Raw genomic sequence first — 24,529 nt, 5'->3', positions numbered from 1 at the left:
ATCATTAGTCATTTGGGAAATGCAAATCAAAACCACAATGAGATACCACCTCACACCCATTAGGATAGCTTTAATGAAAATGCCATATAATAACAAGTGTTGGGGAGGATATGGAGAAACCAGAACCATCATACATTGCTGGTGGGAATGAAAATGGTGCATTCATGTTGGAAAACAGTCTGGCAGTTCTTCAAAAGATTAAACATAGACTTACTGTATGATCCAGCAATTCCAGTTATATGAAAAGGATAAAGAAAAACACATAAATAATAATGATAGTAAAACTCAAGTTATTTTGAAGTATATACAGTGAAAAATAAAACCTCTCTGCAATCCACAAGCTCAGCTATTCAATTTCTATCCACACCAGCAACCTGAAGCCAGGTCTGGTAGAACCTTCCAGAGTTAAAATGTATGCATGTACATAACCTTTTCACTCTAGTTTTTAAAAATCATAACTATTACATGTAATCCTGCTGTGAATGTTAAAGCTTGTTCCAGTTGTGGGATGTATCTCATGAATCCATCAGAGGATGGTGGAGCAAGAAGCTGATCTCATTCCAAAGACCCATCAGAATAGGGAGTCCTTCCAGTTCTGAGGATAGAGTGTTAATTGCCAATATGGTGCAACAGCATGATTGTCATCCAAATGACATTAAAGAATAGGAAAGATAGACTACAAATACACTTTCTGGTATGCAATTTGATCCTATAGAAAGCTAAGGTACAGTAAAGCTATTTACTTTATCAAGGGCAGGCTCACCTGTGTAGTCGTGGCCGAGTGGTTAAGGCGATGCGCTAGAAATCCACTGGGGTCTCCCCGTGCAGGTTCGAGTCCTGCTGACTATGGGTGTTTTGACATCTTGTAGGTTACTTTGAAATCCTACATAGCGCAAGTCCAAAGAAACATGACTTGTACCTGACCAATAAGCGATACATCCTCATTTACTGAGCTTCCCTGTTTTGGTCTTGGCATTCACCGGCCTGTGATGGAGTCTCTCAGTCTGGCCAGAAAAAAGAAATCATAATTACCATATTATCTAGTAGGTTTGAACAGAGTCCTAATGTTTTCTTTTCTCCCAAGAAGAGTCCAAATTTCAGAAATACCTCGGTGTTTCCTGCAATCAAAATCCTGCTTGAAGGCAACTCTTTCAAAAAGAATAAAAGTTAGTGGGAATGCTTGCTTCTCCACCAGATTGTTACCTTTTCAGCAATGTCCTTTTCTCGCAACCCAACTCTATCCTTGATATCTCCCAATCCGCTCATATTTTCATCTATCCGTGTGAGGCCGATCTGGAATTTCATGCTTGCTTAACACAACCCCAGCCTGTTTCTAGGATAAGTAAGAGAAGACGTGCCAGAAGTAAATGCTATCCGAAGACAGTAAAATCATTTGCTTGCATGTAACTGGAAAACAAGGTCTAAAATAAAGCTGTAATCAACTAGCATAAAGTGTATTTTCATTGCCTATTAAGAATATTAATATTTAAACTATTTTAAAATAATAATCATGAGACGAAGCTCAAATGATATTGCGATACATGCAGTGAAAAAAAATGCCTTTTCTGTCTATGTGCTCTAGCTGTTCAGTTTCCCTCCACAGCGGAATGAGTTTTTGTATACCTTTCCAGAGTTATGTGTGTGTATAATATTCAGTCCACTCTATATTTTTATTTTTTTAAAGATTTTATTTATTTATTTGAGAGAGACCATGAGCAGGGGGGAGAGGCAGAGGGAGAGGGAGAAGCCGACTCCCTGCTGAGCAGGGAGCCTGAGCTCCCCTCCAGCTGGAGGACCCTGGGATGAGGACCCGAGCAGAAGGCAGATGCTTAACCACTAAGCCACCCTTTTAAATGAATGGTACAAACGTATACACAGTGTTCATCTTGGTTATTTCTTTCCCTTAAAGATATATACTGAGAGCTCCCGGACGGACCGCTGGTTAGATTGTAACTGCCACACAACCCGCTGCCCCATTTCGGCAAGAAGCAGCCAGAGCGGTCATCGGTCATTGTCCATTCCCTGGCGGCAGTTAGGGTTACTATTCCAGCGGGAGGGATGAGTAAGGGACCGGCAGGGCTAGGTAGGGAGAGATGGGGGGCTATGTGATCAGGCTCACAGAAATCCTCAAAATGTGGAGGTGTGGGGAGACCAGAGATAAGGGGACAAATCGGACCCCCCTATCCTGGACATGTGGGGTGGGTCGTGTGGGGTGGATGTCTTTATGATAATCACCTGTGACCAACAAGGAATAACCAGACCCTAAAAAGGAAGTAAACTACTGAAGGTGTTGACACTAGTCCTTGCTCAATGGTGATATCAGTAGAAATGTTAAAAGGATTTAAGTTCCCTGGTTAGCTTTCTATAAAAGACCAACACTAAAGGCCTTCATTGGCAACCCTGTCGGAACCCCTCTCACTCTTGAGAGCTTTTCTGTATCTTCACTTAATAAACTTCTATCGCTTTACTCACACACACACTAATAGACCCATAGAAATATGCCCAACTGATTTTTCACACTAGTGCAGAAAAAAATTCAATGGAAGAGCAACAGTATTTTCAACAAATGGTGCTGGAGCAATTGGACATTCACGGGCATAAATAAATAAATAACAAAAAAAAACAAACAAAAAACCAACAACAAAACAAAATCCATGTTGACCTAAACCTCATTCTGTACACAAAAATTAAAATGAATCACAGACTGAACTGTAAAATTATAAAACTTTTAGAAAATAATAGCGGATCTTCAGGATCTAGGGTCAGGCAGTTTCCTTTGACTTGATACCAAAAGCCCAGTCCTTAAAAGGAAAAGAGATAAATCAGATCCCTGCAAAATTAAAAACTTTTCCTCTGCAAAAGACACTATGAAGCGGTTGAAAATAAAAACAAGCTACAAATTTGGAAAAAACATTTGTAAATCACATACATGACAAAGGTCAGTATCTGGAACATGTAGACAGAATTCTCAAAACTGAACAGATTAAAAGAGAAAGCCAACACTTCAGTCAGAAAATGGATAAAAGCCATGAAGAGACATTGCAGCATTTCACCCATGATGATACACAGATGGCAAATAAACACATGAAAAAATGTTCAGCATCATTAGCCATTAGGGAAATAGAAATTAAAACCACAATAAGATATCACCCTACACCTATCAGAATGGCTAAAACAAAAGTAATGACAACACCCACTTCCCATGAGGATGTGGGGAAACTCTCATACACTGATGGTGGGAATGTAAAATGGTACAGTGAGTCAGGAAAATGGTTTGGCAGTTTCTTACAAAACTAAACAGGAAATTATCAGATAATCCAGTAATAAATACCAGTCTTGGGTATTTATTCCAAAGACGTAGAAATTTATGCTCCCACAAAATACCTATAAATACCTGTATTTTTTCCAGCATCTTTACCCAGAATAGGCCTAAACTGGAAACAATACGTATCACTAGGTGAATGGCTCAGCAACTATGATATATCCATACTATGGAATACTCCTCAGCAAGACAAAGGAATGGACTATAGGTACATGTGGCAACTTGGATGACTTCCTGGGGAATTATGCTGAAAAAAAGCCAATCTCAAAATGTCATATTTTGCGTAATTCCACTTCTACAACATTCTGGAAATGACTAAATTAGAGAAATGAAGAATCAGTTTCTGCTTTCCTGGTATGAGGGAGGGAGTGCTGGGAGAAGGTGGGTGTGGTCATTAAAAGGTGACAGGAGGGATTCTTGCTGTGATGAAGCCACACTTTTGTGGTGGTGGATACGGGAATCTGCACATGGGATAAAACCACCCAGAACTAAATGCCTACCACCACACTCAAAAATGAGTACAGCGGGGGAAATCAGAGTAAGACTGCAGGACTGTATCAATGTCAGCATCCTGCTTGTGTTATTGTAATGAGCCAAGATGTTACCACTGGGGGAAGCTAGGGTAAAGTGTTCTCTCTTTGTCATTTCTTACAACTGCCTGTGAGTCTGCAGTTACATCAAGTACACATGTATTTACATATATTATATATGCATTTCACATCAGTACGTAGAAACATGCCTCATTCACATTATCTGCTGCAGAATGTTCCATTATGTTCCACAGTTTATTTAAAAAAATCAAGAACTATTGGTTATTTAGAGTTTTGAAATCTTTTTACACATAATCTCACAGCATGAACACATGTCTGTATTCTTCATCATTTCTCACAGTTGTGGAGTATTTATTTTTTGATTCAGCCCATCTCCCCACTTCTATCAGAGTTTGTCTTAGTTTGGAGTGTAGCTCATTGATGACCATCAGAGGCTGACAAGGTAGGAAGCTGGAAATTAGATCAAGTTAAGGAGGCTTGCCAATTCTAGGACAAAGTACAACATGCCAATTTGTCATAACAGCATTATGGTCATCTATTTGACCAAATATGTCAAAGAGTAAGAAATTTTGGTTTCAAATATATATTTTAATGTGTTATTTCACCTCATTGAGAGAGAGCCAAAGTTCAAGACAATTGCTTCGTTCCACTGAGTTATCTTGTTGAATCTAACTCTGTAGTTTTTTTTTAATCTAACTCTACTTCTTATTTAATTACAGGAATTTCCATGTGCTGTGTTACATATAAAATAAGCAGTCCCCTAAAGCCTGATTTTCTCTGGATCAAGAGATGACTCTTAAGTTTTTGCACCTGGAAAGAGGAAGACCAAGACAGAGGATCACTAAGTCTAAGACAAACTCACCTCACTGCCAAAAGTGATAGCAGGGTGGTGGGGGGGAAATAAAATCTAAAGATGAAGTAGGCTGGAGTGAGGCAGAAGAGCGAAGTTCAACATCAGGGAGATTTGAAGGGCCTTAACTAGTCCACCCGGAGAGAGAAAAACTGGGCTCTCTAGCTATAAAATTGTAGGTTGCAGCTCTTCTCGTGCATTCCAGCTATAGTACCACAGGCAAGAGAAAAAGCAAGCTTTTAAATTGGAACTCTTACCCAAAAGCCAAAAAAATGGGCTGTTGGTCACGCTAAGAACAGGTGTTGGGCTTAGCTTGATAGACTTGCCTAGCAATGGCAAAGTCCCTGGTTGAATTTCTGCAAATCCTTTTTTAAGGTTTTGGCTTGAAGCGTCCATCCCCCGGGGGAGCATTCGGGAGTCACGGTGACTGATGCACAGGGGCCTAGGCCAAGCGCTCCTCTACTGGAAGGAGGCTGCTGCGCTCTGTTACCGCTTGCGGGAGACTGTCCGAGGTGAACCCCGCGTACAAGTGAGGACCCCCCCTCCCCCGCAGCATTCTGTCTCTGGCTGCCTGCACTAGATCTGCGGCTTCTGTGGCAGACAATAGGGAAACGAACAGAAACGACGAGAATCTAGCGGAGAAGGTGAGAATCCTGCAGAATTCGGAAGGGAATGGAAACGGGTGAAGGAGGAAACCAGTCAGCACCCTCAGAGGTTTGAAGGTGCAGCAAACTCGGCGTCCGAGTGATGAGACGAGGCAGGTACGAACCAACCTGCCGGTACGAGCGGAGGTCTGGAAGTGGGGAGCGGAGCGCGGGCGCTTCCAGGCCGGGTGCAGGGAACGGCAGGTGGCTCTGGACCCCGCCAGGAGGACTTGGAAGGAGGGGGTTTACGTAGGGATCTCCAGTAATCGAGAGAGGCGGAGCGAACGGAACCCTCGCGGATAGGTGGGGAGGGCCCCGAAAGGTCAAACAGACGTGGGCCGCTTTTGCTGATAAATCGGAGCGCTGCTCAGGAGGGAAACGAGGGAAGGCCGGCGGCTCGGGAACCAAGAAAGAATCCCAAGGAAAGGGCTTTGGTTGAGAAAGAAGGCGACTCGTGAGTGGTTTTAGAAGGCTTTGCCCGATTCTTGGTCTGGCAAGTTGACATCCTGGCCACATCATTATTCCCAATCCAAAGGGAACGCTTGGCAACCTCGCAAAGAAAGGGCTGGAGATGTGTGGAGCCTGCGAGCTAGAGCCTGTGTGACGGGAACGTGGACCGTAAGGCTGGGACTGGCGAGAAACGCCCGGAGGAGATGGATGGAAGGAAAGGAGAATAGAGAGGAGACGGGAAAGGCAACCGCATTGCGCATCGTAAGACGTGGGGCAAGAGGCTGAGAATCAAATCGAAAAAGTAGAGAGCTTCTTCCGCGTCCGAGCAGAGTGGCGCAGCGGAAGCGTGCTGGGCCCATAACCCAGAGGTCGATGGATCGAAACCATCCTCTGCTAGGCTACCTTATTGTCGCCCCGCGAGCTCGGACCCTCCGCCTCCTTCACAACCTCGCGGACCCAGAGCGGAGAACCCCTTGAGGGAAAAAGGGACATCACAGCCTTTCAAGTCTTCTCCCCCTCCTGCGACAGGAGGGCCTCGTTTTCGCTGCGCTGTGTTCAAACCCCCCAGAATCATGGAAAACACTCCCCGCTCCTTTATTGATCCTGCATCTCGCCTGCCACCTACCTCCCTTGCTGCCGGCCTGACTCGGCGGCCCCAACCTCCGGACGAATCAAGGAAGCCTCAGGTGGCCAGGACGGCGCCCAGGACTTGCTCGCAGCCAGGTGCTTGCAGTCCTGGAGCGGGATGAAGTCACCATCCCCTGCGGAGGGGAGCACTGGGGACCGACGCGGAGAAGCGGGAGTCTCCGCGCGGGGGGCGCACGGAAGGGAGACGGAGGAGCGGGGGGGGGGGGGCGACGCCGGGCCAGAGCGCGGAAGGAGGAGGGATCCGAGAGGACAGGGGGCCGAATGACAGGCGGCGGGCCGCACCTGCGAGCGCGCGGCCCGCGGGAACACGGACACAGAGTGGGGGCGCGGGGAAGCAAGCCGAAGGCGCAGGATTTGGATCTGAGGGAGGTGGTCCTCGCCGACTGCAACAGCCCACAGAAGGAGCTTCGGCCTCTGTTCCTCCGGTTTCAGATAAGGACCAAGAGGGAACTGGTGGTGACGGGCCCGGGAGTCCCCGACCCGCAAGCACAGGCCGAAGAGGCGTCAGGCGGACTCTTGATGCGCGTGCCCTCCCAGCCGCCGGGCGCCGCTCCTCCCTCAAAGGACCGCGGGTTCCCTCCGCAGACGTCTGCCTGCTCCGGGCGGGTGCTTTTCTCCGGACTCCGCGGCGGTCAAACGCCCCCCTCCCTGCGATCACGAATTCCAGGAACAAAGTCCCCGACTTCAGTCTCACCCTCCTCACCTCAGCCCGACTTGGACCCCCTTTGCCCCCGCACTCGCGCTCACCTATCGTCGGTAATGCTGCTAGAATCGACGATCTGCTCAGCAAGGAAAGCTCAGCTCCCCAAGGCCTGGCATGGAATTCGGAATTAGCACGACTCGGGAAAGACCCCTATATGCCTTCACCCCATGGACCACTCTGTCCATAGAGGGGCAGACTTTGAATCTGAAGATCTAGGGTTCAAATTCCTGTTTCCCTCCTTTTGATTTGTGGCTCACCAGAGAGGACCCACCCCCTGGAGGATGGTTGCCCGTTGGAGAATTTCTGGGGACCCAGAAAGTAAGGAGTAAGAAAAAGCACAACGTGCATATCTATCTGTGGTTACATCCTCCTTTGCTTCGGGGCTTGTGATTTTCATTTCATATTCCCTGGAGGAAATGTCAACAGATTAACCCACCTTCCATGGCTTGTGAAGAGCATCAGTGCAGACCCTCCTGCCAACGTTCGTTTTGGGAACGGCTGCCTGGCAAAAGCAAGGCTCTGGTCGCAGCCAAGAGGAAAGCAACACAAAGGGTGGGCTCTTCCTTGCGTAAAAGGAGACCGTTTGGGGACGTTGGTGGAGTGGCTTGTGAAAAGGCTAGCTGGAAAAACCAGGGGGGACGCGCGCGGAGCCTGTGGGGCGCGCTCTAAATGAAGGGCCAGGCTCGGACCCGAGAGGCACGCGCAGCCGGTGCAGGCGCTGGCGCGAGCGGAGGTGGCGTCTCCAAAGAGGAGAGCCGCCGTAGTCGGCAGGATTCGAACCTGCGCGGGGAGACCCCAATGGATTTCTAGTCCATCGCCTTAACCACTCGGCCACGACTACGTGCGAGCCGTCGCGCTCCTTAGCTAAGTAGCCTCTTCCGAAGGCCGCAGTCTCTCCCACGAAGTGCCCTCGGACCTCATTCGGGCGAAGAGCGCGCTGCTGTGGCAAAGCGGCCAAGTGGCACTGCCTCCCCCGCCCGGAGGGACGCCTTCCTCCGATGGCCTGCGGGAAGGGGCCAGAGCAGGAGGCCTCCCGGGAGGCCAGCTTCCTGCTGGGCCGCTTCTGACGGGCACCCAGGAGACACCCGGCTCGCCGACACAGGCTCTGGCATTCGCTGCAGAACTGTGAGGGGAGCGCCGATTTGAACAGCTCCTCCAAATGATCATCGATTTTCAAAATTAGTTTGGGAACATCCCCATAGTGGAAGATCATGCAGCTGATAAAAGGAAGAAGGCACACTTCTAGATATGGGTAGGACTTGGCTGGTGTGTCTGTTGCGGCCAAGTGCCCTTAAGATGGGAGACTAAAAATCCATTCATGAGCATCATTAGTACGGAGTCAAACTTACTTTAAAACAAAACAAAACAAAAAACCTTGCTTTTTGGAATTTTGACTTGAAGGAAAGTAAGTCCGCCGCAGTGGCCTCTTCCAAGAGCCAGGCAGGACTGCCTTCCCCAAGTTCCTTATTATCTTCAGCCCTGGACTTATTTTATGAAAGAATCACCTTCAAAGCTTCTATTTTCCTCGTGTAGAGTTGGAGAATTTCAAACCCAGGTTCTGCTGCCAGACCCCGGGGGTTCACTGGCAGGCTCAGTCCCTTACTACCCGTGTGATTTTGAGTGGGTTATTTCAGATCCTGTATGAGTTTCTCATGCTGTGAAGTGAGAATGTCATAATTTAATACGTTGCCAGGTGCTGAGAAAAATCCCTAACATAGAACAACCACCTCTGTGTTAAATACTGGCTTTTATTCCTTTTGCTCACCAGATATCTCCATCAAGGCAAACTGAGTTTTTGGTTTTACCGAAGTAAAACAGACACAGAAATAATGCACGACTCTTAAGCATAAAGATTTATGACTTTGCACCAGTGTGAGCCAGATGGAAGTGGGTCACAGCCAACACCCCAGAAGCCCCCCCAGGAGCCCAGGCATTTCCTACCAAGATAACCAACACGGTTCAGCAAAGCCATCAGAAGCGTGCTGGTGAGAAGGGCACTAGAATTACTGAGTTCGGGGCTAGCTCTGTGTGCGAGCCAGGGATCACCGAAGGAGAGGCGGTCACAGAGTTTGGCTTGTTAATGGCAATGGGAATGCTAGGACTCCAAAGCACCAGATGTCTGGTGGAAATACTGAAACTCAAGAAGCCAGAGGTGTGCAATTACCATAACAACCAGCTGGGGTGAGGGCCAGCCAGAGGGGCTTCTCCCACAGAGCTGTGAAGATAGTTAATAGACCACAATGTCCCTAAGGGTCAAACAGACTGGCCATATGTGTGCTGCGTAATCTATCTAATCCAAAGAAGCAAGGATGAATGGGAGACTGAGAGCACTCCTCCTGTAGGAAGTCATGATATTTTGACAAGTTCCTGGACCTAAGCTTGCCTCTTTTTTCTAAAAGCTGTATATTTTAAAAATTGTATGTTTAGCCTAAGGATTTATGATTTTTGAGTTCACTTTGTGTATTCAGTGAGGTTAAGCATTCCATTTTTTAGAGATTTTCACTTGCAGGAAGATGGAAATAAAAACAAACTGTAGTTTCACCCCCACCCACAAGCAGCAAAGATAGAGTGGGGAGCCTAGAATCCCACCCTTGCCAGCCTGCAGCAAGGTGCTCCCCTCCACCCCGGCTTCCTGCCCCTCAACACAAGGTATCAGAGAAAGCAGAGGGAGAGGCTGAGACTTTCATTGCTCCAGACTTTAAAAAGGCTTTTCCCATACCCATCGTCTCTATAAGGAAGTCTGCACCCCCCCCCACTTGGCAGTAATGAAGTGTCTATTACCCTCCCCACTGGGGTGGCATCAGAAGAGGCCTAGGGAGAGAGAAGATTTTCATCAGTGCTTAGCTGGAAGGGCCATACACGCTCCCTGTTCGTGGAGCTCACATGGCAATGATGATGCTCTCCTACTCCTCCAGCCAGGGAAGAACAAGTGGAAGCCTAGTGGGGAGCCCGGACTCCCTCTACTGCACAACAATAGGGAGCCTACACCTTAGGTATCAAGAGAGGCTGAATGAGGAATCTGGAATTCCATTCCTACCTGATAGTAACCAGGGGTTGCCCTGTCCTCTATCAGAGCAGTGTTAGATGTTTGAGGGAACCAACTAAAACAGAAGGTTTAAATAACATCCAAAGTCTCAGAGCATAATACCCAAAACGTCCGGGAATAAATTGAAAGTTACTTGTCGTGCCAAGAACCAGGAAGATCTTAAACTGAATGAAAAAAGACACTCAGTAGATGTTACGATGGGTAGAATAATGATATCCCCAAATGTCCATGTGCTAATCCTTAGTACTTGAGAACATGTTGCCTTACATGGCAAAAGGGATTTTGCAAATGTGATTAAGGGGGAAAATCTTGAGATGAAGAGATTACCTGAATTATCTGGGGAGGCCCAATCTAATCACAAAAGTGCTCAAAAGGGAGGCAAAACAGTAGGCCAGAGAGATGAGACATGAGAAAGGATTCAACCCATCACTGCCAACTTTCAAGATGGAGGAAGGGGGGGTCTACAAACCGAGGAATTTGGTGGTCTCTAAATGCTGGAAACCATTCTGAGCTTCCAGCCAGCAAGTAAACCTTGGTCTTACAACCACAAGGAACTGAGTTCTGACCCAGTTAGGTAAGGCAACAGATTCTCCCCTGGAGTCTCCAGAAAGGAATGCAGATCTGCTGACAACTTGATTTTAGCTCAGTGCATCAGAGGGCACTGTCAAGAGAAGGAAAAGACAACCAGCAGAACTGGAGAAAATATTCATAAATTATATATCTGATAAGGGTTTAATGCCTAGACTATATAAAATAATTCCCATAACTCCACAACTGAAAGAAAACCCAATTTCAAAAATGGGCAAAGTACTTGAATAGACATTTCTCCAGAAAAGATACCTAAATGGCTGATAAGCACACGAAAAGATGCTCGACATCACTGGTCATTAAAAGATAATGCAAATAAAAATCTCAGTTTGAAACAATTACAGTGACTGAAAAATTTCACCTCAAAGGGCTATATACTGTATGATTCCAAAGAATGAACGAGTGGGGGAAGGGCAGAAGGAGACGCAGGTTCCCTGCTGAGCAGGGAGCCATGCGCAGTTCTCGATTCCAGGACCCCAGGACCGCAGGACCCCAGGACCCCAGGACCCCAGGATCATGACCTGAGCTGAAGGCAGATGCTTAACCAACTGAGCCACCCATGGGCCCTTATATAATATTCTTTAGATGAGAACACATGGAGATGAGAACCAATCAGTGGCAGAGTTGGACGGAGTGGGGGATGGGAGGAGAGCAGGTGTGGCTGTGTGAAAGAACATCGGGGATCCTGGTGGCGATGGAAATGTTTCATCCTCTCTGTATTTGTTTCAATATTCTGGCTGTTACATTGTAGGATAATTTGCAAGGTGTCTTCATTGGGGGGAACTGGGTAAAGGGTACAGGAGATCTCTGCATTATTTCTTAGAAGTGCATTTGAATTTACAATCATCTCAAAATAAAAAATTTAAGTTAAATATGTCATTTCTATTATTATTATTATAGTTTGCCTTAAGGTCTTAATATGCACACTTAACAAATCTAAATGTAATCAACATCGGATGCAATGAAACTTGATTTCAGCCTTGAATTCAACACTTTGCTGATTGGTTTTGCTTTATCCTTTGCCTTTATTAAGCCAAATAGCCAGGTGCCTATTTCCACATCAATTTTGGCGCACTTAAACCTAAGTTTAATAAGCAATCCTGAGATTGTATTGTTTACCATCATATCTAATCAGCGTAAGACTCCTAGTGATATGAACAGGGCACATCATCCAGGTTTACTGTGACTATCTGAAAAGTTATTTTAAAACAAGAATAATAATTCTAGCTATTAAGAATAAATGAAAATCTCCTTATGTGCTTTATATATTAAAATACTATCATTTGTGAAAATATGAATGGATTTTCACTATTTCTGGGATAAAAAGCTTCCATAAATAGTTTGTGAAAATGGCTAATTTTATTTTATGTAATATTAGGAATTAATAAAAATTAAATATAAAAAGATAATATAAATATTGAGACTTCTTTAGCTAGATAGCTAGCAGTAAGAATATCTCACACTTTTATTCCCAAGAGATGTTTATAAATATTTGCCCAGCATGGGGCACAGTGCAGGGCTTGAACTTAAGACTCTGAGATCAAGAGACAGTGACTTAACCAGCTGAGCCACCTGGGTACCCCCAGCTTTGAGTCTTTAAAGAAGAGTCCTGTTTGAGAACTCCTCCCATCTGGTCAAGACAATTTAAAAGTAGGATGTTTACTTTGCTGTATTAAACTTTCACAAGGAGGAAAAACTCTAAAGTTATGTATTATATCATGATAAATCTTCATTGATTTAAATATAATAAAGTCTATGAAGAAAAGGAAAAATGGTGAGAAACAAATGGGGCCCATCTAAGTTAAGAGAGGAGAGAGGGCATTTTTGGGGGCCCAACTATGCAGTACAGTGACTGAAGAAAAATTTAACAAGTGACAGTGAAGCACAATAATAGCAGTATTTTAACTTCTGACTGCCAAAATTTTAATTACAGTATAATTATAATATGCCAATATAGTCATATGTTACACAATGCATTAAAATATAATGCTAGTAATAATTGATTCTTAAAAGATTTTATTCATTTATTTGACAGAGAGAGACACAGCGAGAGAGGGAACACAAGCAGGGGGAGTGGGAGAGGGAGAAGCAGGCTTCCCGCCGAGCAGGGAGCCCGATGCGGGGCTCGATCCCAGGACCCTGGGACCATGACTGGAGCTGAAGGCAGACGCTTAACAATTGAGACACCCAGATGCCCCTAATAATTGATTTTTTCAATAATATTTTTTGGTTATTTTTATATCCTGGAATTTTATATCCCTCTTTGCCAGTGGTTATTGTGTGGCTTTGGCCATGAACTCAGACAAGCAGTGATTTTACAGTCATTCATCATTTGCATGAATTATGACTTCATTGAATGTTTTAAATCTTTTCTCATAATAAATAACTCCAGCATAATTTGACCCTGATCACAATATCCCATTTCTTATATTAATGTTGTCTATTATTTTAGTTCCGTTTTGTTTCTACATCTGAAAAGTTAATAATTACTAGTGATATTGTTTTAGGTATTCACAGTGTATTTAGATGTTCTGGTGTGTTTCTGAACGTTCCTGTTCTTCATAATTTTTGTATACCACTTGGTCATTAGTTCCAATTTCTTGTTCATGAATCTATTCATCATTTCTGCTGTATCTACTATTCAAACTCTATAGTTGAGCTTTTAATGCCAATGAGTAAACTTCCCCTCTATGATTTTATTTCTTTTTATGGTTGTTATTTATTAAAAGTGATCCTATTCATAATTTTCTTCTTAATGATAGAATTATTTTGTTTGCTGTGTTTAATAACTTTCTGTGGATGAATCATAATGCACGAGAAAAATAGTGGAAACAAAAGTTTGGGAAGTTATGAAAATGGACTTGTAGATGATTATCACATTGATGAACATACTGGACTAATATGGCTAAGACTTCATATATTAGGAAGAAGCTGCCTAGCTATGAATTGCACATGCTCAGGGCATAACTCAATTCCCTAGCCTTCTGTGCAGCTAGAATGCAGGCATGTGCCCTAAACCTTGCCAATCAGATGTACAAAAGCAAGATTTCTTCTTTCAGAGGAAAGAAATAGGTGGCATAGGTCTTTTGCAGAATTGCTTCCTGGTAAGGGTAAGTTCAGGTAAGCTACGTAAGTTTTTAAAGGCAATGATGGCATAGGGCCTAGCAATGGCATACATGTTGGGGGACGTAGAGAGCTGGCAGTTACCTCTAGGAATTGAAGGATTAGGAGTAATTCGGAGAATTGGGTAGTATAATTTAAAAGGGTGAGTGATTATTACTGTGCCCAAGCATTTCGAGGGAGAATAAGACAGCTCAAAGTTACAGATTCTCAGCTGAAATGTGTGGTCACTGAATCCCAGATTTCCTCTGCCCTAAAACAATTTCAATTTCCCATGACCCCAGCACTGACATAATTCAAAACCAAATTCACATTACATACAACTATGTGAGTTTCCCATTGACAAAAAGGTGGATGAATGAACTGCAGTATATTGACACAGAAGAGTATTATTCATGAATGAAGGAGTGAATGAATGGCAGCTACTTGCAACAAAAGAAACAATTAATTTTAGCAATATATTGTTAAGTGAAAAAGTAAGACCCAGAAGATAATGTATAGCCTGATAGTCTGAATCTTGAAATAAAAATGTACAATTTTTAGAAATACAATAAATGAAATAAAACTAAGGAAAGCACTCTGGAATTACTTCTTGAGGATCTCAGTAACTTGTCTTGCCTTAAGTTGTGACACATGCAGACTTTTACCAGAAAATGAAGTAACTTGCAATTGGAACATTCAGTTTTATGAAAATAAAATGATCACAGAGATAACCTAGGATACAATTTGAAAGCTCTGATTTCTGTGGAACATATTCGTCATAGACAACAATTTTGTGTGATGGATCAGTGTCATAGAACTGACCAAAGGAAAACTGGAAGCATTTAGAAAATGTATCTGGATCTTTATTTGCTCCGTCCACAAGTGCTTTGAGTTTACATGTGGGCATCCAGTTGTGTTCAAATATCTGAGACGGTTCAATAAGTTCTTTATTTAAAGTATGAATAGATTTTCACAAATCTTTGCTTCTCAGTGGAAAAGGAAACACCCATAAATTCGGGTCATTGTACCTAATAGACATTAGGAAGTCTCATTCTCTCCGGGCAGAAAAGTATTGTATTCATGAGAATCTTTCTTCTCTCTCAATTCCTTTGCATCCCTTTGCACGAACTGAGCTCACTACATTTCATAAAGCAATAAATCAGGAGAAGTTCAACTCAACTCAAAATTGTGAGTGTTACAAAATATCTGTTAGGTGGGAGAGGAAAACGGGGAGAAAGGAAGGATGGTCCTCTACTCTGAACAATAGAGCAGGCAGTCAGTGGGGTCCACACGGAGTCCGTGTCATCTTCCCCTTCAGGATCACACTCTGGTTTCATGTGAACTGGGGGTCCCCTGCCAGCCATCCCTAAAACGGAAACTATAAAAAGAGAAAAGAAAAGCACGCAGGTTCCACCGAGATTTGAACTCGGATCGCTGGATTCAGAGTCCAGAGTGCTAACCATTACACCATGGAACCCCACGGCTTTCGTCGGTGACAGCAGTCCTCCCTGTCAGGATGTACGTCCCTGAAATCAAGGAGTCCCTAGAAAAGCTGAAATTCGCGTCCTAGTTTTTGACATCTGTCTCCGAGACACACGGGCCTTTTCTCGTGTGCACAGGGCTCTTCGTGCAAAATCCCAAAGCAAATCGGTTTCTAGGGACAGGTCCGTGCTCGTCGGCGCCCTCTGGTCTTTCTGCAGCAGGCGGGCCTTGGTGCGCCCGGCCGCCCCCGCCCGGCGGCCCAGACGCAGGTGCAGCAGGGGAGGGGTGCGGCTGGGGCTGCCGGGGCGCGGGGGTGCGGCCGCGGCTCCCGACGTGGGGCGCGGCCGGGGCTGCCGGGGCGGGGGGGGTTGCGGGCGGGGCTCCCGGGGCGGGGGGGTGCGGCCGGGGCTCCCGAGGCGGGGGGGTGCGGCCGGGGCTCCCGAGGCGGGGGGCTGCGGTCGGGGCGGCCGGGGCGGCCGGGGCTGCCGGCGGCGGCGCTGCTGGACCAGCCGGCTCGCGGCCTCTCCGCCCCGCAGGTTCATTCCGACAGGTAACCTGTGGATGACGGCGTCCCGGCCTGTGCGGCTCGGCCCGGGCGAAAGAGTCGCCTTCTGCTCCCGGGACGCGCCCGGCCCTGCGGACGCTGACGGCTGAAAGCTCGATACGAAGCCCCTGCGGTCTCCGGAGGCTTTGACTTGGCCCCTCCCGGCAGCAGCTGTGAGCCTCTCCCGAGCCCCCGGCGGTGACGGCTCCCTGGTGTCGCGAAGGGGACACGACGCGCGGCAGGACCGAAGCGATCGCAGACGGTCAAGCCGAAGGCTGAGGACAGAAGCAAACCATCTTTACTGAGAGTGCACACTCGCAGGTGTCAGGGTTTGAACCACAACGAGACCCCGGGGAGGTATCGGCATTGAGCCGAGATCATTTCTGGGGCAAAAAGACATCTGGTTTGGAAGGAAATGCTTCCGGAAGAGGCGCAGGTGACAATCGACGGCGAGAGACAGCGGCTCTGGAGTCACAAAGCCCGTGTCCAGGTGTCTGAGCCGCTCCTCTCCTCTCCCCGGAGGCCCCTGGCCCTCCCCTCACCAGCAGGAAGACAGTGAAACTCTCCTGCCAAGTGGGGTAAATAAAGGGCTTTCCAGAAGAAGCCTTAGGAACAGGAGACACGAGACTCGTGAGGGCTTTCAACACAATTGAACTTCAGGTCGTTGCAACAAATCACGAGTATTTGCAGGGGCTAGGGCTTGAACCAAGTTCTGAACTCTCGGAGCAACAACAACAAAAAAGCAGATATAAATAATTGAATAAATAAATGGGGGAGAAGAGACATCTGGGAAGTAAATGAAATGCCTAATGAGTTAACAGGAAGACTCCATACCAATTCCTGCAGCCTGGTTCCAGCATCTTTCTTGATGTGGAACCAACCTCAGTCTCCAGGGGAATCTCCCGTGCAGAAGAATTCCAAATCACCCAACTCCACACTCCTTAGTTGTGGGCTCTGTCTGCACAGTGGTTGCTTTCCAAAGAGTACAGCATGGGAAGGGAGAAAAAGGGTAAGCGATGGAAGGAAACTGACAAACACAATTTCAGCCAGGGACCAAAGTCAACTTCAGCCACTGCTGAAGCCATTTTTGATAGCATATACCCGTGACCCTGTATAAATGATGAACATGAAAATGGCACTTTACTTCTGTGAGCTCCCTCGCCCAAGCCCATAACTCCTGTTTAATTACGAGAAAAACTTCGGACAAATGAGGGGCATTCTACAAAACACCTGAGCAGGACCCCAAACTGTCAAGGTCGTCGAAAACAAGGAAAGTCTGAGAAAGTACCACAGCCAAGAGGAGCCTAAGGAGACAGGATGACTAAATATAATGTGGTATATTCTGAATAGGATCCTGGAACCAAAGAGGACATTAGCTAAACCAGGGAAATCTGAATAATGTTTGGACTTTAGTTACTAATAATGTATAAATATTTGTTCATTGATTGTAATAAATGTGCCACACTCATGTAAGATTTTAATCACAGGAGACACTGAGTAGGGGGTATATAGACACTCTCTCTTCTATCTTCCCAAATAAGTAGAAACTATTGCTTTGGGGAATAAGAAAAAGAAAGTGACCAAATGAAATTATTTCTTCAAAGTGAATGCAGAACTCTGGTTTGCAATGTGCACCAGCACAGTTCCCTCCCCTTTTAACCAATGAGCCACATTATCGGGCCCAGGGCTATGGCCTGCGAGCCTACCACAGTCCTCAGGGCATAGGGACTTTCGTAGGAATTTTGAAGGAGGAATTCGTATGCCATGCCCACTGCTGTGTTCAGTGCTGTGGGCACAGCATTAAGCAGGACACCAAGCCCTGGCTCTGCCTTGGAGATTCGGGGCTAATAATGATGGGATAGACTAAAATTATGAATACGTGAGTTAAGGGGACCTGCAGGTGGCTGGAGGGTAATCGCATATTCTTCAAATAAGAATAAAAACTGGATGTTTACATTTGAGCAGAGAGTGACTGTTTCGAAGGGTGTCTTGGCTCACACTTTTTCATAGAGAAGATGCAAGATGCAACACAGTCTGTGGACTGGTTGTCTGGGCCACAGTCTATAATGAAAGTAAAAGAGGGGATCTGATGGTTTGATGGTGGACTGAGACCTCGATTAGGGACACAACTGCAAGGTTGCTTTAGGCCTCAAGGGCCGAGACTTTGAACCGGGCACGTCAGGGAGCATCGCGGATGACTTCAGGGAGCACTGGAGACCCCACATGGGCTTTCAGCCTCGGGGGCATGGTAAGTTCCCTGCAAAACCAAGGTCAGTCCCACATCAGAAACGTCTCTGGGAGTTGCTTTGAAGTATGCATGCTCATTCATAGGCATCTTATTTATGCCCCCCCCCAAACAAAATACAACTGAAAAACTCTTCTCCTCTTTCCCGAGATAAAGAGGTCATTAGAGCAAAGATTCATAGTATATGTTTTTGGCCCTAGATTCTAGATCATATTGAATAAAATATGTGAAACCCCTTTCCCACAAAGGTGCTCCTAGATGTATACATATATCACTTTGCAAACTATTTCAGAGTGTTTGTGGAACACTTAAAGTCTATAGGCCCCAGGCTATGAATATTCTGCATTTGGAAATTTTCTATGTCACCTCACCTAATTTTTAACTAACTAAAACAAATTCTCTAAGTAGAAATTAAGCATCCTACTGCTAAAGTAAAATCACTTTTTAATCGTGGCTAAATTTTTCATTAGTCTTCATCTTGTAGATTAGGTCCAAATTGCATCCATGACTGAATGCAAAATACTAGTTGGACTAGTTCTCAGAGGGCTGTTGGGGTGCAGATTCCTGATAATGCAGTTTGGGGAGACTTGACTCAGACATAAGTAGGTCACAGGCTCATTTTTATCACAGGGTAACTGGACCTTACTACATCTCTCCTTGGCCCCACTGAGAGGAACCCCTTGAATTCTGGTCTTCTTCATGTACTGTCCAAGAAGTAGGCATGTGAATGGAAGGCAGATGCCAGACAGCCTTTTTCTCTCATAACTCCCAGTGAATTTTCTAAATCTTGTGTCATTTAAACCTAGTTTCCTTGGGTTTTTTTCCCTGTCCACTCACAGAGGCCCTGTTACCCCCAAGTCATAAGTATCTCATAAATTATATTCCAGCCAGAAGGCCTTGCTGTTCCTGAAAATGAAGAGATAAAGTAGAAAAGACCCCAGAGGAAGATGTAGAAAATCTGAATAACAATGGTACATTGTAATCAAACCTAAGTAAATATTGACTGCATAAAACAGTATGAATGTCTTCTAGAGGAGAAGATAAATGTACAATTCAAATGTATGCAGACAATGAATTTAGACATCCCTCAAGAGAGGGATGAATAGAATTACATTTTTCTAATGTTAAGTCTCTTGCATTGTCTGGGGAAGTGGTAAAATATCAATATAAGAGTTGTTTGGTCAGGACTATATGTGATGATCTCTAGGCTCACCATCAAAAGAAAATCAAAGGCATATGCAACTTTCATGTGACTGCCCAGGAAATAATAATGTAGACCTATTCAATCAATAGACAAAGGATATAAAAGGGGAGCATAAAAGGGAGAGCACAGAAAACTACACATAGTAGGGCAATCGTTTTAACCTAAAATATGCTCAACAATCTGGTGATGGGGGTGGGGCAGCAGGGATCTTCTGGGGCGCGGTCCTGACCTGAGTGGGATCACACGGATGCTCCCCGTGTGACGAATCACCGCAGCGGGCGTTTAACTTCCATCCACCTCTCTGCATGCGTGTTCACAGGAAAGACACACAGAGAGTTAAAAAAAACCACACAAAAGCCCTTCTAGTCCCCAGCTGGCAGTATTTTCCAAGTGGCTTCCCTGTGAGAATATGTGTAGATGAGTAAAAATTGTGGCACTGTGGTGTCTGACTGGTCTCAGGTGTCTTCCGAGCAGTTCATTCAGGGCTGGCTTCCTGCCAGCACCCTTGGGCAGGAGATAGGTTTTTCTAATCCTTTTTACCACTCCAAGCTCAAGTTTGGTTCCCATCATGACTGTTTGGATGATTCTCTCGCTCCAGGCCTTCAGGGATCACTCTACCTTCTGAGTGATGCCCACGGGGCAAGGAGGTGGAGAGCCTGGGGCAGAGCCTCTGACAAATCTTCTTCTCAGGGTGACATCCCTTTTGGACAGGTGCCACTCTCCTGCTACATTCTATAAAAAATTGGTCTATTTTAATTTATAAGAAATATCTTTTCCTAAATAAACAAGGCAAAGAGAAGACCTCATTCTGAAAACACTATAACTGAGATGATCTGTTACAGAGCATTTCAAGGGTTTTTGTTTGGTGCTGATTGTCTTGTGCATCTGAGAAAATACACCCCTCAAAAAACTGCAACCTATACATTCATTTGTTGAGGACTATTTCTCAAAATCTGCACGTCGGAAAGGCAGTCTCTTCCAGTCACAGCCTCACCATTATAGCTGGCTTTGGACTTCAATCTCCCAAATTATTTCTCAAATTATTATTATTATTATCATTATCATCATCATCATTATAAATTATACAACATTTAGTTTTAAAAGCAAAATGGATTGACAAAACCTATTAAAAAATAAATCAACAGGGGCGCCTGGGTGGCTCAGTCGGTTAAGCGTCTGCCTTCGGCTCAGGTCATGATTCCAGGGTCCTGGGATCGAGCCCCACATTGGGCTCCCTGCTCAGCCGGGAGCCTGCTTCTCCCTCTCCCACTCCCCCTGCTTGTGTTCCCTCTCTCGCTATCTCTCTCTCTGTCAAATAAATAAATAAAATAAAAAATAAATAATAAGTCAACAAAAGCCAAAATGAATGCAGCATGTTTCTGCCCTAAACCTTCCCTGCACTGAATTCAGATTTCCTAGCTGCAAGTCTTCAGTTGCTTTTAGCTACTAGCTCTGTGACCTTGGGCCGGGCACTTAATCTCTCGGTAAAATTTGGCTTCACCAACATATTTGACAAGTAGTCCCTTTGGACAATGACCCCTTGAGCCCATGTTTGGCTACTGAGTAATACTGAAGTCTTGTATCTAGAGAATACATCTTTCTCAGTCCAGCAATAAAATCACTATTTCCGCTTCTTCATTTTAAAAACTTCAGTAATGATGTATGCTTCAAATCATAGAAAAACAAAGGAAAAAAATAACCCACAACCCTCAAACCCAATACTTTGGCATATTTCCCCCCAATTCCAAATATTTATAAAGCAAAATTGTACATAATCAAGGTCATATATTACATATAGTTTTAATCTAGTTCCTTTCGTTTAACATTTTATCATGGGCTTCTTCCCTGAGCTATCACAACCTCTTCCAAAATATTGTTTTCAGTAGCTTTGTAACATTCTTCCAGCTATATATAACGTAAGCTATATAATCATCCCCTCCCACTGTTGGAGATGTTTTAATCATGTTATTATTATAACTAAAAGTATCATATAAGTCTCTGCACATAAATGATTTCCTTTAGTTTGGATTATTTCCCTAAAAGAGTTTTCTCCAAAATAAGTTTGCCCTGTGGAAGCATTGGGAGCAGCGGTTCAGAAGTGCTACCTGGAACAAGGCCCTTGTTCCAGGCACCTGGGGAAGGGAGCTGTGTTAGATGCTAGGGCTGCCCTAACAAATTACCATAAAGTGCGTGGCTTAAAACAGAAATTTACCTTCTCACAGCTCCAGAGACCAGAAACCCAAATTCAAGGTGTCTGCAAGATGAGTGGTTCCTAGAGGGTCTGAGGGTGAATCTGTCATGGCTTCCTCCCCCGCCTGCCTGCTTTGCAGCTTCATTGCTCCAATCCCTGCCGCCTTCTGACATGGCTGTTGTCCCCGTCTGTCCGTTTCTGTGTGTCTCCAAATCTCCCTCTCCTTGTAAGGATACTGTAATTGGATTTAGGGCCCAACCTAACCCAGAATGACCCCACTGGAACTTGACTGCAGCAGCAAAGACTGTTTTCAAACGAAGTCGCATTCCCAGGTGGGAGGGGGGAGGATTCCCGCGCACCTTCTTGGGCGACACACTTGAACCCAGCCCAGCAGCAGTCCTGTCCTTGCCTGCCCCACGTGAAAACACATATGGGAGAGCTAACTCCTAGAGACTCTGAGGACCTCGGACCTGAAAGGTTTCTCCTGATTGTATCTGAAAGTCTGTCTGAGTCGACTGTGATGGTGTTTTGATCAAGTACTTCAATTCCCAGGGCTCAATCCTATGGTCCCTAAATTTTCCATTCAAAGAAGAACCCGGTTCTATAGTGTGTCACTGAATCAGGTCTACTGGTAGGAGCAATTCTATTAATACAGCTAGATTTCGTCGGCATTCACACCCTCCTGGGGGCGGGGGGGGGGAAGCGTAGAGAATGTCCTGAGGCTGGAAAACCTGTTGTCCGAGCCCTTCTCCCTTATCCGCCAGGCTCCGGGGGCTGCGGGCTTCCCTCTCCGGGGAAGCGAGGAGCAGGGGCCTCCCCAGCGTCGCCTTCTGCTCCTGGACCCTCCCTGCCCCCTCCCAGCCCGCACCTCCGCCCAAGTCGGGCTTCAGCCAGTTCTTTTGAAGCAGGGAAAGGGCAAAGCAGTTGAAGGCCATCGAAGACATTTAGGTTTTAGTGTTTAACGCGGAAAGCAAACGCGAATGACTCCCTGCTTCCAGGCACCATGGGCATCTGCAGGTCTGAGGTCGCTGGGGCCACCACCTGTTCCAAAGTCCCTCCGTGCAGACGGGTGGTCGGCGGTGAGGGGGGAGCGGACAGTCCTCTCTCGGCTCCCAATGCTTCTCTGAATTCCACCCGCCCCGCTGAAGTTGGATTTGCTTATGGGCGACGCGTTTCATCCAAGACTGAAAAGCCCTGAACGGACATAGGAGATTCCTTGTTCGCAGACCACACACCGAACCATCTTTCCCTACATCACATTACAGTGTAATATCGCATCACGGCGAGGGATGGTCTGGTGCCTATTAGGTGGCACACCTTCAAAGTCGCTAACAACAGACACCTGCTAATAGGTAGTCGTGGCCGAGTGGTTAAGGCGATGGACTTGAAATCCATTGGGGTCTCCCCGCGCAGGTTCGAATCCTGCCGGCTACGTTTTACCCCGAACTCCGGTCCATTAGCAGGCCAAACAAAACGGAAACGTCTGCGGTCTAGTCGACTGCTGGTCTCACTCTGCGTTGCCAGTTACCTATATTGTCTGGGTCAGATAATCTCTTCCTTCAATTCCAAACGCCACTGTGTCTGAAACATTGACCCTCAGTCTCATTTGTGAGGGTGTGAACGTCACTTAATATCATACCCGGTTTGAGGAAGGCTATTCGTTTTCCTCGATTTCGGGTCAGAGCCCACTTAGATTCTCAGCATCAGAGTCAGATCCCCATGCGCTGCTGGAGCGGAGGTGTTTTCGTTGCCACCATCTAGAGTTCAAGATGCCTAAAGCAGCATTTCCTCTTACAGCGATCATCTTTTTGATTCCCTACTATGTCCCAAGCACTGAATTAGCATTATATGTGTTACCTCATTTAATTTAATCACCAATATAACCCTATGGCCTTGGTGGTATCAGTCCCATTTTACAGAATAAGAAACCGAAGCTTGACTTGCCCAACACTGCCCAGTAAAATGGTATCTAGACCAAGGACTTTCTTAAGTGTGGTTGTGAGGTTGCTTTTCACAGATACTACAGGGAACACACTTTTTAAAAAACCAGTGGTTAGCGACTCAATCCTGCTGTAGTTTATACACAGGAATGACTTTCATATCAGTTCCTACTTATCAAACATGTATTACAAACCTATTTCCAAGTGCTTCATGTGTGTTAGCCTGTGTGATCACATTCATACGGAGTGAATACTATTATTACCCTTCGTTTATAAATCTGAAAACTGACACTCATAGGAGTAAAATAATATGGCCAAGGTCACCCAGCTAGTAAGTGGCAGGGCTGAGCTTGAACTCTTAGTTTGTGTCTATACCCAGGGAACCAAAAGTTGGGGCAGGTGTGGGGACAGATCAGGGGATGCTTTCATTGCTATTGTCTACAGTTGGAAATTAATGTAACTGCCTGACTCTTATTCAGATTTTTGCTTCCATAGATAAGTCTAAGTGGTTGGTCTGGAGTATGAGGTTCTTACCCATTGTGTATTAAGTGTTCTGCTAGCCCAAGTTTGGGGAATATCTTTCGACAGCAATGAGGTGATATCTGTTTTTGAATGATAATAAGTGACTGCTATTGTAGCTTCATATGAATGATTAGTTTATAAAGAAGGGCGCCTCACCCATTCTATCTTCTCAGCCTGAACACTCCGGAGTCCAAGAGTGGAAAAGGTTTGTTAAACCACAGGACATGGATTTAAGGCTTTGGTTGCCAAGCCCAGGAATACTTCTAGTTTGAGACTAAAAGCAAAATCCATGTGGAGCCCCATACAAAACCCATCAGGGAAGCCCGTTCATTCTGGTAAACGGGGGTACTGAACTTTCCCAGCAAGGGAGAATCTTGGTCTGAAAGAGTCTCAGTGCCTAGAGGAGGGGACTTTCGGGGACAGGATTAGTCATATGATAATTTTAGAGCAGAAATTGCAGAAGGAGATCTGTGGCAACAGTGATCAGAATATGTAAA

At 45.4% G+C, this 24,529-nt stretch overlaps 5 non-coding genes across 5 annotated transcripts; 3 read left to right on the top strand and 2 right to left on the bottom strand.

The window, feature by feature from the left end:
* Positions 1 to 767: 767 nt before the first annotated feature.
* Positions 768 to 849, top strand: TRNAS-AGA (transfer RNA serine (anticodon AGA)). Its single transcript has one exon. It is a non-coding gene; the product is annotated as a tRNA-Ser (tRNA).
* Positions 850 to 6,141: 5,292 nt separating this feature from the next.
* Positions 6,142 to 6,213, top strand: TRNAM-CAU (transfer RNA methionine (anticodon CAU)). The gene has a single exon. It is a non-coding gene; the product is annotated as a tRNA-Met (tRNA).
* A 1,714-nt stretch (positions 6,214 to 7,927) lies between these two features.
* TRNAS-AGA (transfer RNA serine (anticodon AGA)) lies at positions 7,928 to 8,009 on the bottom strand. The gene has a single exon. It is a non-coding gene; the product is annotated as a tRNA-Ser (tRNA).
* Positions 8,010 to 15,309: 7,300 nt separating this feature from the next.
* Positions 15,310 to 15,381, bottom strand: TRNAQ-CUG (transfer RNA glutamine (anticodon CUG)). The gene has a single exon. It is a non-coding gene; the product is annotated as a tRNA-Gln (tRNA).
* A 7,541-nt stretch (positions 15,382 to 22,922) lies between these two features.
* Positions 22,923 to 23,004, top strand: TRNAS-UGA (transfer RNA serine (anticodon UGA)). The gene has a single exon. It is a non-coding gene; the product is annotated as a tRNA-Ser (tRNA).
* The last annotated feature ends 1,525 nt before the right edge of the window (positions 23,005 to 24,529 follow it).

Source organism: Eumetopias jubatus, unplaced genomic scaffold, assembly GCF_037043125.1.
Source record: "Eumetopias jubatus isolate StellerSeaLion01/CBP00866 unplaced genomic scaffold, mEumJub1_p1.0 scaffold_6, whole genome shotgun sequence".
Classification (NCBI taxonomy): Eukaryota; Metazoa; Chordata; class Mammalia; order Carnivora; family Otariidae; genus Eumetopias; species Eumetopias jubatus.
This window is presented reverse-complemented; position numbering and strand designations above follow the sequence as displayed.